Raw genomic sequence first — 16987 nt, 5'->3', positions numbered from 1 at the left:
ACACTATCATCTATTCTTTGAGCTTGACAATTTTTGCTCATATTTTCCTTTTCTACCTCTTACAACCTATTTTCAGTCTGCTTAATGATTTAAAAAGCTGTTATTAATATCTCCTACCACCTAACACCAAGAAAGAGCTAAGTAACCCTGCTTAAATAAATCTAAACCTTAGGTGACAGAGAAATCTAAGAAAAGTCTGGTGTCTCTTGACTCCAAGGACAGAAGAACATACCTGACGAAGCCATGAAGGAGCACCGAGAAATCACTCACACAAGTTCACAATGCCCTCCCCACTAACCTCAAAAAAAACCCAAGCAGAGAAACTGAGGAATGAAAAAATCTCCCTCATTAATAACTTGGAAATAGAAAGAGCAATCACTAAGGGAAATGCACAAAGCCCTGCATGGATCTAAGGCTAATCTCTACCATGGAACCAAAATTCAGCTACTAGAGGAAAGGTGGGAAACACCATTGTCCTCAGGAGGCAGATGAGAACCCAAGGCAACTGAATACAAAGAGAAAACAAATCCTTCTACCCCTGAGTAAGAGATAAGTAGTACTTTATATCCAGATAATTATTGATACCCTACTTATGAGTTAGGACAATGACTGAGAAAGTCTGAATGCCTAAATGCCCAAAAAAGGCTGAACCAGGAGAATAGGGAAAATGATCACTGCAACCTCCAGCACTTGTGCTGTTGTATGATATTACTCTGTACATTGGACCAAGTTTATCTAAGAATTCAAAAGAACAGAATATTTGAAAAGCATGCACTTTGGCAAGAAAATGTGCATGCTTAAAGTTGGAGAAGGGTGTGATTGTTAATTTGGAAACTTCAGGAATCAGTAAAAACTCAACATGTCACAGAGCCATTGTTGTCAATGTGTCAGACAATACAGAGAGCACCCAGATTCCACACGACTACATAGAGAAGGGTTATCTAAGATTCAGCTTCCCAGAAACTCAGAGACAACTGAAGCATCCAAGGAGATTACTTACTACTTGATCTGTTTGGCAGACCGTGTAGTCTTACATGATAATGGTTTTGAAAATATACAAATACTTGAGTCTTTGAGGCTTCCACCCTGATTTTAAAGGAAAACATGAGAAACCAGGAAATGTGTGGTAAGGTTGGGGTCCTTTGTGGACCGCCCCTGAGTGGTATGGGAAGCTGTGAGAGTGAAGTCAAAGTTTCAATAGAAATTCCAAGAAGTGTGGTATATCTGCCAAGGAGTGTTGTATAGGCAGAGCCAGCTTAATACACAAGAATATTGGCCACAGCCAACACACGAGAGTTCGAACTAGCTAAGACCTGGTGAATCACACCATGATGTGGCCTGATGCTGGAAATACAGCCTCAAGCTAACGTTCATTTTTCTCAGTTTGGATCTTGCCTTGGTTCCGTTAATCCCCTTTGGGGTAAAAATGTTTGCTTTTTGGTATTGTATTCTGAATATGACTATTTTTTTGCTTTATTTTACAAGTGTTTCCAGCTAAAACTTATCTTGAGTCTAAAAGAAGTTTTTGGACTTAATTTTTGAAGCCTACCAGAAACTTTGGGGAAGAAAATAGCAAACTTGAGGCTGTAAGCAGCATAGTTTTATCATTCTAGGTATAGACTTTGTTTTTCTATAATTTTTTTTTTGTTTTTTTGAGACAGGGTCTCCCTGTAACCCCAGCTTTACTGGAACTTGCTGTATAGACCAGGCTGGCCTCGAACTCACAAAGATTCTCCTGCCTCTACCTCCCAAGTGCTGGGACTAAAGGCATGCGCCACCGTTTCCAGCCTTATTTTTTTAAATATTTTTTTAATTTTTATTTTTATTCATTTATCTGTGTGAGAGGGGGGTTGGTGTTCATGGCGGCCAGAAGAGGATATAAGATCTTTTGAGCTGGAGATATAGGTGGTTGTGAGCTTCCATGTGGGTACCAGGAACTGAACTAACATCCTCTGGAAGAGCAGCAGTAAGTAGTCTTAAATGCTGACTCATCTCTCCAACTCCTGCCTTACTCTCTCAATTTGGAGATTAAGTGTGGGTTAAAAAGATATGCTTGTCCCTCTGGCTCTTAGTCTTCCTCCTCCTCTTCTGTGATGTTCCCCTGAGCCTTAAGTATAGATGCATTGTAGATGTTTCACAAAAGACTGAGCACCTCACAGTCACTTATTCTTTATATTTTGACCAATTGTAAAAGTTTTTAATAGTCTCAACTGTTTCAAAAAGAAGCTTATTTGAGAGATACATTTGTCTGTAAAGATAAGGGTACATATTTAGAAGAAATTATTTTGGTCTAGGAAATTGACAGAAGTAGACGCGTATCTAGGGTTGATGATCTCGCCAATAATGTGTACTTGGCTATAGGGAAGCTACACCAATGAACTCTCCAGAGTTGAGTAGTCTAACTAGATCTGCATAATGACAAAAAGCAGTTGACATGCCAAGGTGGATGGGAGAAATTTCTCAGGGTCCCACCTCTAGATTAAGAGCTATAGGCAATAGATGTTGAGGAAAGGAGAATCAGTTTTCTCCAGGGACTGGCTCCCTAGAAGCTTTTCTAATCCCAAGTGGGCAATCCTAAACACAGGTACACATAAGTATCACTAAATAGACTCAGTTTCATAAGTATATACTGGTTATTTATGTCAGGGCACTCTCAGAGACAATTAGATCACAAGACTTGGATCTATTCACGTCACTGGTGGATATATATCATGAGCCTTGGACCTATTCACTTCACCGATGGATTCAAGCTTTAAATTGACTATTGGGATGTGGTAAAACTACAGGATATGAGGCTTAGTTGGAAAGAGAGAGTTGCTGGAGCCCTGTCTATGAAGGCTGTATCTATGCCTTGCTTCTTCCTGTCAGTCCTATTTGCTTCCTGTTAACCCTGAAATGAAGCACTTTCCCCTACCAGTTCCTTCTTCCATGATTTTACTGACTTGACATATAACCAGTCCAGTGTAGAAAGAAATCTCTGAAACTATGTTCCCACACAGATGTTTTCTTAGTCATTTTATTGCAGGAATGAAGTCTGACAAACAAAGTAGCTGTACTAACAATAGACAACATTGAGAAAACACCAAAAACATCAAGACAATACAAAAAAATATATGATTCTTCAATAGCAAGAACGTGGTTATTTATCCTCCAAAATATTTTTTTAAAGAACTTACAGAACCAAAAACCTCTTCCTATTGCTCATCCTAACCATATTTTCTCATTGTTCAAAAGTCACATGTGTCATGCAGTTTTTGCTCAAGATAGTTTCAGAACCTGCTAAGTCCTACAAAATGGAGCAGCAAGAAATTATTTTCCTTTCTGTGTGAAAAAATCACAAAAGCTTCTGAAGTACCTTCAGTTATGCAATGTTTAGATACATTTCTTTCCTGGAAAGAAAAGTTTCAGGAAATGGAAATAAACAAGATAGAAGGACACATAATTTCATTCAGAAAGAAAAGACAAAATAATGATTTTATTTAAAGGTTCTTCAAGTATACCTTAATGATGTTTTTCATAGGTTAAGTATCAAACCCTAAATAAGCTCAAGCTCTGGCAAATTATCTTTACCCTCTGACTTGTGAATTTTATGGATGTTTTTATTCATTGATACAGTCTTTGCTTCTAAAAGAATTAAAATTAACTGACCAAGACACAGGCAAAATTAACTGGACATGCTAAGGCTAGCATCATGACTTAAGTGTATACAAACTGAGTGACATTGGTATATTGGTCAATTATTTAATCACCTAGAGCATTGGTTTTGTTGTTTAATATAAAAATAATCTAAAACATGGTCAAAATTAATTATATTGTGATGGAAATCATTTGCCATTTTCTACTGATTCTGTCTTTCAAATTAAAAAAATTTCCTTACCAATATAAAAATGTGTTACTTAAAAGTTATTATATCCATTCATTAAAAACACATTCTTAATCGTCATTTTATGTGAAAGTCATTTGTAAACTAACTAAAACTTTTATCAGAATGTGATGAGTAAAACACTGTACACTTACAAGCATTTCCCATTGCTTTCTCAATAACAAGTATTTTGGAGGCAAAAATCACAAACACAATTTAAAAAGCAATTAAATGCTGAAAGAACAGATGATTGCATGTCCACAGTTCAAAATGTTTAACATATCTTAAAAGTCCAATTTTTTAGAGCTATAGAGGAGAACACAGGTATGTAGTTATAAAGATAGTATTTTTTTGGAAGAAGGATAATTGTTTCTAAGGAAAAAGACAGTTGCTAACTATTCTAAGGTAAAACTATTTTCACCTTTTTGTGAGTAATTACCTAAACTTCTTATTAGAGAAGAACATGAAAATGAAAAGATATTCTTAGGTCTCTCCAAGAAAATAAAACATAAATTGTGTTATGAGGCATGAAAAACTTACACACAGAAATAATACATTAATGGAGATCAGCCATGCTTTGAAGAGGCAATTTTTTAAAAAAAAGTACAAGGTTATAGGTTAAATGCCAGGTGAAAGCACATGACCTTTGTTAATTAATTTTCATTTAGGAAGGCTAAATAGTTAAAAAAAGTACTATGAAAATCTCTGAAACATGTAATGCACTGAAGAATGGTAGAAAAAGACATTCATATATTTATGAGTAAATATAACTTTCTGTTATGTTAAAACACGTGTTTGCTTCATTATTTTTTCAAATAAAAAGATGTATTTCAAGTATTGCATTTCATAAGACTTCCATAAATAGCATTTTAAAAAGTCAAAAGAAAATGCTATATCTTGGGGGCAATCAACAGCTATCTAATTCAACTTAAAGCCCAATCAATGGAAGGAAAGTTCTGTGTGGTACTGTAAACACAGCCAAATACACATGGCCAGAGAAGTCATAGATACTAGAGAATACTCTACATCTGTCAGATCCCTAGACAAATGCAATTTCTTACTGTTTGCTAAATATGGATCCTTATATTTACAGATAAATGTTATAGTCCACTCATCAAAGAAGTTTCTTTTTGTAACACATGGAGACTATTAGAAACTTCTACAACTGGTCAAACAGAGAATGAGTGTCTGTGAGATTCTTAGCCCTAAGTGATACATCTACAATGGAACTTCTATACCTAAGGCTCACAGAACATAGTCAAATTCATATTAAACCTCAATCATCCAGGGCTCAGGGACAATTGTGGAAAAGGAGACAGAACAGTGGTAAGAACCAGGGGTGGCACATGACCATAAGGAAACAGTCCTGCAGGATTCTGGGAGCTTACCTGTATGAACTTAACAGCACTGAAGACAGCATGCACAAGACCCATACAAACTCAATCAGACAAAAACCATCATAGAGCTAGGAAAATTTGCCCAAGACCCCAACCTTAGCTGATGAAACATTGGCAATTTATCATTGCCAATGAGGAAGCATCAATCAACCATCCAGAAAGCACAGCAAACTATTTTGGTGCAGTAATGGCACTTTCATCTTGGGGATTAATCAAAATTTAAAGACTTGGTTTAGCTATGAGCACACAAATGTATGTTTACTATTCTGTCTCTAAATAGAACAGGCACATCATATCTAAGCTAAAAATGTGGTCAATTTGTATCCCTGGGACATACAATAAAGACAGGGCTGGCAATATATGCCCACATTGCAATAGTAACAGGATTATTGTGGGAGTAATCAATCACTTTCTGCTTCAACTTAAATCTCATGTCATAAGATGGACTCCAATAACCTGGCCAAATACCTCCTACCAAGGTTCAGGAATAATCTTGAAAAGAGGGGTTGAAAAGACTGAAGGAGCCAGATGGAATAGATGTGTGTAGTGAAATAGTATTTGCTGGACGCAACAATGCAGTTGGACACATGAACTCACAACATCTGGGACAGCATGCATAAGACTTGTGTAAGACCAAGCCAGCCAAAATCCCAGAATGGTTGGGGAAGGGGCTCATGAAATGTCACTCCTGTCTAAGTTGCTATTTGACAGTTGGTGGCTTCTGGGGGAGGAAGAATAAGGTTTCTTCAGGGATGTGGCCCCTGAGTGACTACCCATTCTCTAGCAGATGGTCCTACACCCATGTACATGAAGGCAGCATTAATTTGATTCAGTGGGTATTAAACTTAAAATAAGAAAAGAGAGAGAACATGAATTGGGGTGCGAAAGAGAAGTTGGGAAAGAATTTTCAGGGAAGAATGAGGAATGGATTTGATCCAAACACATTATATGCATGTTTTAATATTAAATTATTTAATAAAATGTTTAAATGCAGTCAATAGAAGAATGTTTTCCTTAATCCATAGAAGCAAGGGAGGTTTGAAATTTTAGAACTGGAAATAATCTTTAATAACATCTGTACTGAATAGCTTCAGTTGTCAACTTGACATACCTGGGGAGAAGGAACCTCAACTGGGGAATGTTCTCTATCACATTGGCCAATGGGCGTGTCTGTGAGACATTTTCTTGATTATTGAGTAGTATGGGGGGCCCAGACCACTGTGGGTAGCACACCCATGGACAGGTGGTCCTGGGTTGTTAGAAAGCATGCTGTTATTCCAGGGATGTGAGTTATCTAGTAGAAGTCAACAGAGGAATGGTTCTTGCCTGGGGCAGCAGTAGGAGAAAAATAAGAAAGTGCAAATCAATCAATCAATTAATCAATCATTCAATTAATCAATCAGTCAATGAGCATAAAGTTTCAGTTAAGTAGGATGAAGAAGTTCTAGAGATCCTTTGAACAGCATTTAGCTACAATTAACAGTAATGTGCATACACTTAATGTGCAAACCTAAACAAAATTTCACTGCAAATAGAGACACTCAATAGAGGAATTTCCTCAATCAGACTGGTCTATGGCCATGTCTGTGAGATATTTTCTGAATGATGTAGAAGGGTCAAGCCCACTGTGGGCAGCTTCATCACAAGCAGTTAGAACTGGACTGTTTAAGAAAAGTTGCTAAACTAGCCGCAGGGAGCAAATCAGTAAGCAGCATTTCTCCATGGTCTCTGCTTCACATCCTGCCTCCAGGTTCCTGATTTGAGCTCCTGGCCTACCTTCACTTGATGATGGACTATAACCTGTAAGAAGAAATAAACCCCATCCTTCCCGATCCCGAACAAAGAAAGAATGCTGAGTATAGGCTATAGGAGCAAGCCAGTGATCAGTGTTCCTCATTGGTCTCTGCTTCAGTTCCCACCTCTAGGTTCTTGCTTGAACTCATGCCCCAGTTTCTATCAATGAAGAACTATACTGTAAGCTGAAATAAACACTTTCCTCCCCAAGTTTGATTTGGTCAGTGTTATATCATGGGAAAATAAAATAACTAGGACATCTAATCCATAATTTCTCTTTACAAACAAATTTCAAAGAGGCCAATTCTCTAACAAGTTGTAATAAGAAATTGCGTTCATTTTTAAGTTCATAAGTTGTAGGAACCAAAACATACAGTCATGTGTAGAGTCATCTCTGTACTTTTTCTAAGAGCAACTGTTTATCAACAATAAAACCCACATGTTAATAGTGCATGGAGACATAGGTACAACTGAAATGTATAAAATTCTCAAAATTCATAGATGATATGACTATGCATAGGGAGAACCTAAACAGTTACAGATAAATTATATGAATTAATAACTGAGTTTATCAAGATGCTAGGAATGGTTCTCCAAGAAGCAATGTCAACTGCATTTTTGTATAGCAGCAATATGCAAATCAAATATGAATTTTTAAAGATGCCATTTATAAAGGCGTCACTGTATAAAACTCCTAGAATTCCAAAAAAAAAAAAATCTGTAAGCCTTTCTTTTAGAAAACTAAACTCTATTGAGAGCAAGTTTTAAAATATTTAAATAAATGTAGTAACAACATTTATCCAAGGATTGGAAAACTTGGTATTGAAAAGACAGGAGCTTTTCTCAAACGATATGTAAATATCAAAATCATAATAAAATTTCAAATCTTCCTTTCTGGAAATTATCTGATTCTAAATTATACAGAGATTAAAGGGTCCAGAATAGCTTTGATTTTAGAAGTTCTACTTTTAACAATGTTATCAGAAATCAAACCTAAAGTTAAGCAGATATAATGTTGAAATCTGAGCATAAAATGTTAAAATGAGTAAGAGAAACAATCAGAATACACATGATTTTATTAACATTTCATTAAAAGCAAAGATGGTACTGCTCTATTGGAAACTTAGTAACTTTTTCAGTTAATAGTACTGGGGCAACTGGATATCCTTAGGACTCCCCATGAACTATGCAATTATGGTGCAACAACCTTTACAAAGTTGATTCAACCAACACTAGTCTTTCCAGGAATACAGTTACTGTGCTAAATAGGTGTAAATGAACTTAAAGATAATTGTCAAGTGTCATATGAGTCTTATACTACTTCTTTGACTAAGTATCATATTTAAACTTCTCATATGTTAGAATATTTACTTTTATAGTTACCTTCATCAAAGTGGGTATCAATTTGGCAATCTTCCTTTCAACTACACAAACAAAAGTAAACAGGTTTCATAGGCATCTGATAGTTCTGTTACAGTTGTTATAGTACTACTGACACTATACATTAATCTCTTCAGATGATACATCAATGACTATTGTCACTTGCTGGGAGTTGACTTACTGCTTAGCAACCTTCAGTTCACTTTTCTTTCAGCTGGAGCACAGTCTTCCTGTCAATAATGAGAATACTCTCCAGTAGACAAGTGACTGTCTGTGTTCAGCAATCATTGCTCAGCTGAAAACAGATCCTAAATAACATTGATCATTTCATTTGCTCTGTCAAACCCAGCTGTGCTGACAGGATACACTGCAGTGTAGAATAATTATGGAGTACCCACAGAGAAGTCATTAGCAGGGTTGTGTAACTCCCTGTCAGAGCTCTTTCTTTTTTAAAATAACTATATGGGGATAATTTTGCCTAAACACTTAACATTAAAATCATATTTTCTTATGCTATTTTCATATTCCCTATTTGAAATATCCTTGCATAGGACACATTAAGCAAAGCTATTTGAAATAGCATCAGCTTACTTGACACAAATCTCAGAATAAAACCAGCATAATACATTTAGGTACAGTGAACTCACATTAAATAGCTATTTCCAGTTTTGAAAGAAACTCCATTAAAAAGTATAAGGTGAATGTGAGGACAAAATCATTCTGGGAGGCTCAGGGAATGAGATTTGCAGTATTGAATCTTTATGATTAGGAAAGTTCATATGGTAAAAAATAAATTAGTCATTTGTGGGAACTGTAGTTTATCTTAAAAATAAAATTGTTTAGGATATTATTCAGAAGACTGATGTCAATGTAGTTTTAGTCAGTCTAATCCAAATGAGTTTCCACCTGAAATGATTGATTAGCCCTGATTATGTGCACTAATCCTATTTAGTCACTTATCGCACAGACTCCTACTTGTCACCTGCAGGGCACAAAGTTCAGGCTAGACAGTATAACTAGGAATTCATGAAAAGAACTACGAGAAGCAAGGATCTTGCTCACCATAAGCAGCGTCAGAATATTTTATTGCAAGCTTCACAAACATGTATCTGACGTATTGAAAAAAGAATTTTGCATGAAAAGAGGAATTTGAGTTTCAATGAAATCTAAACTTCCAAAATGCAGTGGGGGTAGCAGATGCAGACATCAGATCCCTCCCAGGGACAACCCTTCCTGCTTCCATCCTTCGGGCTTTGATGAAAGGAAAGAGAATTTTTAATAACCTCCTCTTTCTTCCACAGTTAAAATGAAGAGAAGAATAGACAGTGTTTGCCAACGAGTTTGATGTTCCCAAGCAAAACTTCAAGATCCTTCACAAGAGGCAGGCAAGGAATCCCCAGAGGTGGCTGGGGAGCAAGCCCAGAGACCATGTAGCAGCAGGGGAAAGCAGGAAGGCAGACGAGGGCAGATGGCTGCCTTATAGAAAATATAGACAGATGCATAGATAGGCAGATAGATATATTTTCTGACATTTTTCACACTATGGAGAGACCTTTACTCTTTTTATTAGCATTTTGGAGGTAAATTAATGACACTTAGGAAATCAGTAACGAGAAAGTTAAGAACATTTTTAGCTCAGTCAAAAATAAAAATTTGTAACAGAAAGAAAATGTAGGCTATATGAAACAGCTATTTGCTCCGTAAAAAAATGAGAGAAAAGTAGATATAGATTAATACAAAACTATAAGGAGGAGCATAAATGGGGAGAAGGAGCACGTGAGATCTGAGGGGATGGTATTTTCATTCCAAATGTGTAAAATAAATCAACAGATAAAGTATGGAGCTACAAAGTCAAAGTACAAAAAGTGTCAGCGATACCGGTCCTTCTGCCTAATTTCTCACGCATATAACTAATATCCATGAATAAATGGAGAAGAGCGTCAAAACACATCGACCATTTTGAGTTCAAAATGTGTTGACAAGATTTAAATTGTCAGATTGATTAAGAAGATGGGGAAAAAGGAAATGGATATGAGACCAAAAAGAACTTGGGGTTTCATGTACCTGATGGAATATCTGGAATTATATAATTTTCCTGAGCCATTGATAAATCAACTGAGACTGAGAAATCTATAAAGTACTTCAATATTTCTTAAGAATTCTAAAAGCAGGCTAGGGAGATAGCTCAGTGAATAAAGTACCTGCTGTCCAAGTACCAGGACCTAAATTCTAATCCACAGCAACCGTGTAGTAACCAGGCACAGCAGCAGGGCGTCCAAACTTCAGAGCGCTGGGTGGGAGGAGACAGGTGGGCCCGAGGGGCTCCCTGACCAGCCAATCTAGCTGAAATGGTCAGTTCTAGGTCCACTGAACTTTGTCTGGCCTCCACATGCACACACATGGGTAAGGGCACTTACTTGCCTATGCATATGCACATATACATATATGCATATACCACACACACATACACACACATCAACAAAGGAAAATTATAAGACCGTCTAAAGATCTTTCCGCTTTTTTGTTTTTAAGTTCTTTAATATTGTGTGGATGTATGTGTGTGCATGAATTTGTGAACATATTCATGCTGCAATGTATGTATGGAAGTCAGAGAAAAGCTCCGTATAATCAGCTCTCTCCTTCCACCTTTGTTTACACTGGTTCCAGGGACAGAACTTGGGTTTGCATAGCAAGCATTCTTACCAGTGAGCCATTTCACTGGCCTGAAAGATGCTTCAGTGTAGAGGTTTATTTCTCAAGTTCTTCAAACCGTGCCATAAAATCAAAATTTGAAGAAATATAAATAGTCTTACAGCTGTTGGAGTGTTTCTGTTTTAACATGGATATTTTAAATCCCATTCAATCACAAGACATTGTGAGAGTTTCCATGGTTACTTGTATTAAACCCAACATCCACAAAATATTTATCAAGCAGCTTAAAAAGTAGTACCATCAAGCATTCCTTTAAAAATTTTTAGAAATGTTTATGTTGACTGCCTTGGCTACCTTTGTTGTGTGATGATATGATGATGATGCTTAAAATTCAACAGATGCATAAAATTTAAGGAACAATGAAGAGAACTCACTGAACATCCATATCTAAATTCATTTCATTTTCATTTTGTTTATATTTGTGACTCCAATTTCTATGTGAAATGCTGAACACACATATGCCTGTCATAGGACATTAAAACAGAGAGAGAGACAGAGAGAGAGAGAGAGAGAGAATAAATGATGCTTTCAATTCATTAATAGTTTGTAATAATTTCATTTTGTCATGGACCTATACTTTCTATTTTAAGAAATTAATCTCAACAGGTGTGAGGCGCATGTCTTTAAGCCCAGCATTCAGGAGGCTGAGGTAGGTTGATCTCTGTGAGATTGAAGCCAGTCTGGTCTCCATAGCGAGTTCCAGGCCAGCTGATGCTACAAGAAGATGCTGTTTCAAAGAAAAAAAGAAATTACTCTCTCAAAATAAAAACACTTTAAAAATAAAACTTCAGGGCTGTTAAGATTGCTCAGTGAGTACAGATGCCTTCTACTAAGTTTGATCCCTGGGACCCACATGGCGTGCTATAACATGCACACCCAAAACTATACACACAACACACAAATAAATTAGAAAATAAAATTAAAAATTAAAAATACCTCATTGCATTTACAATATAAATATACTGAGTAACTAATAAATCACTTAAAATATAATAATGGCATAAAGTTATTTCTTAGAAAGCTTTTTTTCTAATGATCCAGTTTTTCCCAATACTAATAAAGACCTCTTTAAAATTCTATCAAGCTCTTTCTCAGCCTTCCTTGCTCTTGCTCACACAGGACACGTATTTCTGATAGCTTTATCTGGCTTTTCCTTTTTATTTTCTTCCTCTTTCTCTTTTTCTGACACTGATATACCAGTAAGTTTCTAAATATTATGCATATTCTGTTACTTTTTTTATTCATCCCCTTTGAATTTTAATCTTCTTCCCACTGGTCTGCCTCCCTGTTTTCTACTATATATTATGTATTACAACCTGCAAAAATGTGTAACTATAAGAAAATTTTAATAATTTTTACTTGATTATGCATTCCAGTTTTAATTTAACACGCTTTGAAAAAATCACTTCTATCTAAATAATGAAGAACAACATTAGTACAACTGGCTGTTTCTTGATTGCTTCTTTAACTTTTCTTGAGTGATTCTACTCTGTATAAACTAGTCTAAAAGAATATTTACTTTGGACACAGGTTCCAAAATGGAGAAGAAAGTAAGGGTGTATGTGGTTGAGAATATGGAAATCAAAACACATAATAAAGAAAAGAATTTTAGGAAACAAGGTATTTTCTCTCTCTCCCAAATTATTTTCTATTTAAGATCATGGGTTTTGTTAATGATTAAAATCAACACATATCAAAAGCATTCTTGAAAAACAAAAGTCAATCAAACTACAACAATAAAATATCATCCCACTATTTAGCATGACTACTTTTAAAAGCCAAAAAATAACAAGTATTGGTAGAAAAGCATAGAGAAAAGAGAGCCCTTAAACACTGTTGTTGGAAGAACAAAATTAATACAGCCATTATTAAAATAGTATGGAGTCTCTTCAAAAGATTAGAAAGAGAACAAGTATTTGGCCTGGCAGGGATGAAATCACTGTGTCCAACAGACATCTGCACTCCATGTCTATCACAACACAAAAGCCAAGTCAGAACCAATGTGTCTATACATAGAAGAATGGATAAAGACCTACAAAATCCGACGGAATATAATTGAGTCTTGAAATTTAAAATTCTGGTGTTTGTTACAAAATGAAGCCTGAAGGACATTATGCTAAGTGGCATATGCCAGACATAGATAAACACTGCATCACGATTTCATAAATGTGAGTCAAAGTTATAAACTCAGTTGTAAGTTCAAGAGACCTAATTACAGCCTGGTAACTGTATGTTTGTTTGAGACAAGGTTTCAATGTGAAATGTCCCCACAGGGTCCTGTGTTTGAGCACTTGATTTCCTGCCGGTGGTGGTGTTTTGGAAGTTGTTGACCCTTTAGAACCTGGAGTATAGCTGGCACATGTAGGTCCACAGGGAGAATGGTAAAGAGTTATAATGGGCCCACATTCCAGACAGATGTGTCTGCATCCTGGTCTGCTGAGATGTGCAGAAGCTGTCCCACAGACTCCACTGCTGTACTCACATGCCTTCTCCATCATGAAACTGTAACCAAAATGATTCTATCTTCCCTTAACTCTCTTGTTTATTTTTTAATATAATTTTATGAATTCCTTGAGAATTTCATTAAATGTTTTTTTCAGATGAAAATTTTATTGAATTTTTTTGAGAACATCATCCAATATACTTTGATCATATTTAAAACTCCTACCTTTTCAGCACCCCCCTTATAGGTACCCTTCCAGTTCATGTACTTTGTCATGTATATTAAGGCCTATCAACTCAAATTAATATCCTCAAATGCCCTTCAGTGTATGTCCACTGGAGCCTAGACTAACCAGCATCACACCCTTAAAGAAAACCAAGTCTTCCCACTCCCGCAGTTATTGGTTGCCAAGAGTCCTCAGTTAAGTTTGAGGCTTATTATGTCCTTCCCCACTTCTGTGCTGGGATTTAAGTTTCTTCTTTTCGTGTATCCTGTCGCAGTTGCAGGAAAATTAACTAATACATTCACCATCTATAGAGTTCATCAAAAAATGTTGTAGTATTATAATTTCAGTAACAGTTGTTACAGAAATATTGAAACTTATATTAATAATAAATTTAGGTTCCAGAGAAACAAGGTGTAACTAAGGACACCTGCAGCTCCAAGCATAAGTTTTAACATACAAAGCTTCCAGCATTTCTTTTTCCTTACATAGTTCCCCCTCCCCAGGTGAACTTATTTTCTCAGTGCATTTGCCTCATCAGGGATCATCTGAAACAATCTCATGTACCTCCTCACACCACCAGGAGAACATAACCTTTCTGCTCCACAGCTTTTCACAAGCTATATTCCAAGTTACTACTGAATATTTCAATCAAACAACCTATAAGTCAAAACACTGCATGTCATTAATGTACACAAATTCCTGCCCCTTTTATTGACATTTTTATATAAATTCTTTTCCATAAAAATATTGGATTTCTGAGATCTCAGATCACCAGAGTGCCTGTTCCAGCCTCCCTTTGGAATAGGGGCTGAGAACTCAGGGGACCACTGCCTACATGGTGGTGAGCTTCCCCAAATCGAGCCTTGTGCAATGCCCTACCTGGGACTGTTTGAGGCCCCTCCCAAAACTCAGGGGCAGACCTCTGCTCATTTGGTAGGATTAAGCTGAGATTTCAGCAGACCTCCAGAGTGCAGGTTCCAGCCTCCCTCTGGCATAGGGCCTGAGAACTCAGTGGACCACTTGAGAGTCCCAAAATACCCCCCCCCTTAGGGAACTTCCCAAGTTTTGCCCTGCTTTCCTGCTAGTAGGGGACCAAAACTTAGAAGGAAGCCTGAGTGTACCTGACTGGAGCCTAACTTGGGCTTCTGTAGGACCTCCTGAGTAGCTGATCTGAAGCCATCAGTTCCCTCCAAAATAAAACCTGAGAGAACCTGAAAACTGTAACAACCAGCTTTACATAACCAATAAGAAAAGAGCTAAGCACACAAATAATACAAACAGAAGCAAACTTCAACTTAATTTTCGTATCAGAATCACAAGGAACAAAAGAAATTCACGTGCCAAAATCACAATGAAAGAATAATAAAATGGAAATCCAAAACACTATGTCCCCACCAAACTCTACCGGTCCTGTAGAAGAGCTCTACAAGGAGAACCCCCTAGAGATAACCCAGGACACTGAATTTAAAAGAAAAATCATAAACATGATCAAGGAATTCAATGAATTTAAAGAATACACCAACAAATCAAAGAACTAAAGGAAGATAGGGATAAACTTCTGAATAAATTCGCATAAGAGATAGAAGCATTGAAGAAAACTCAGACAGAAACGAAGAAGGAAGTGAAAACTTCAGTAAGTCAACTTGAAACAACAGGGGAAAGCCTCACCTCTAGAATGAATGAAATGGAAAACAGAATATCAACACTGGAGGGTAAAATTCAAGAACTGTACCACTCAAGCAAAGATTATGAAAAAAAATTTAAACAGAAGAATGGACTATGCAGGAGATGGGTGATACCATGAAAAGACCAAATCTACATATCCTAGGCATTAAGGAAGGAGAAGAATTTCAGGCTAATGGTATTGGCCAGATCTTAAACAGATTGTAGAAGAGAATTTCCCAAAATTAAAGAAAAACATGACTATACAAATACAAGAAGCACATAAAACACCAAATAGATAGGACCAGAAAAGAAACTCCCCAGAATGTATCATAATAAAAACACTAAATTTACAGAACAAAGAGAGAATACTGAAAGCAGCAAAAGAAAAACAAGAAGTCACATATAAAGAAAAGCCCATCAGAATTACAGCTGAGTTATCAATGCAAACTATGAAGGCAAGAAAAGCCTGGACCATGGGCACAGTTCACAAAAGCTGATGGAGACTATGGGTGGGCTTGAATGGCACATGGATTATGGGAAGCTGTTTCCTGTAAGTCAACCCACCACCCCCAAATGTCATAAAATGGTACAAAATCAAAACTAAAAATGTTTTATGCTAGTCTTTGAGCCTTGTCCCCTCAGAGGGCACACATGCCAGCCTCTCAAGAAGGTAAAAGGAAAAAAAAATGGCAAAACAACATGCCAGCCCAGAGTACTCTACTCAGCAAAAATGGCTATTACAATTGAGGGGAAGAGAAAAATCTTCCATGACACATATAGCCTGAAAGAAGACATGTCCATGGAACCAGCCCTTCAAAGAACACTTGAAGCAATACAGAGAGCAGAGAGAGAAACAACTATACCCTAGGGGCAATGAAAGAAAATAAACAAAGGTATAATCTAGGTAACACATAATTACAAAGACAACACAAACAACAATCAAAATGATGACAACCAATACACATCTTTCAATGGACTGAACTTCCCAATGGACAAGCTAAGTAAATGGATTAAGAAACAAGATCCAGCTTTTTGCTGTCTGCAAGAAACCCATCACACTTTCAAGCATAGGCACTACCTTAAGGTGAAAGGATGGAAAAGAATATTTCAAACAAATGACACTAAGAAACAAGCAAGGGTTACAATTCTAATATCTGACAAAATAGACTTCAAAGTAAAACTAATCAGAAGCAATAAGGATGGTCACTTCATTCTGATCAAAGGAAAAATTAACCAAGAAGAGATTACAATCCTGAACATATATGCACCAAACTCTGGTGCACCCAAATTCATGAACAACAATAGAGGACTTTAGGACACAGATTAACCCCAACTCAGTGATACTAGGGACTTCAATACCCCATTGTCTCCATTAGACAGGTCAACTGGACAAAGAATAAACAGAGAGACCTCTGAATTAAACGATACCATACAGCAAATGGATCTAACAGATATCTTTCAAATATTCCACCCAAGCACGAAAGAATACATTTTCTACTCAGTACCCC

At 36.6% G+C, this 16987-nt stretch overlaps 1 protein-coding gene across 1 annotated transcript in view; it reads right to left on the bottom strand.

The window, feature by feature from the left end:
- Positions 1 to 16987, bottom strand: part of Cnbd1 (cyclic nucleotide binding domain containing 1) — a gene marked incomplete at its 5' end in the record, with an annotated part of 314182 nt that overhangs the window by 187355 nt on the left and 109840 nt on the right. The window lies entirely within an intron of this gene.

This window comes from Nannospalax galili, unplaced genomic scaffold, assembly GCF_000622305.1.
Source record: "Nannospalax galili isolate Female #2095 unplaced genomic scaffold, S.galili_v1.0 scaffold1205, whole genome shotgun sequence".
In the NCBI taxonomy this organism is placed as follows: Eukaryota; Metazoa; Chordata; class Mammalia; order Rodentia; family Spalacidae; genus Nannospalax; species Nannospalax galili.
The sequence above is the reverse complement of the archived record's forward strand: the minus strand, read 5'-3'. Positions and strand labels throughout refer to the sequence as shown.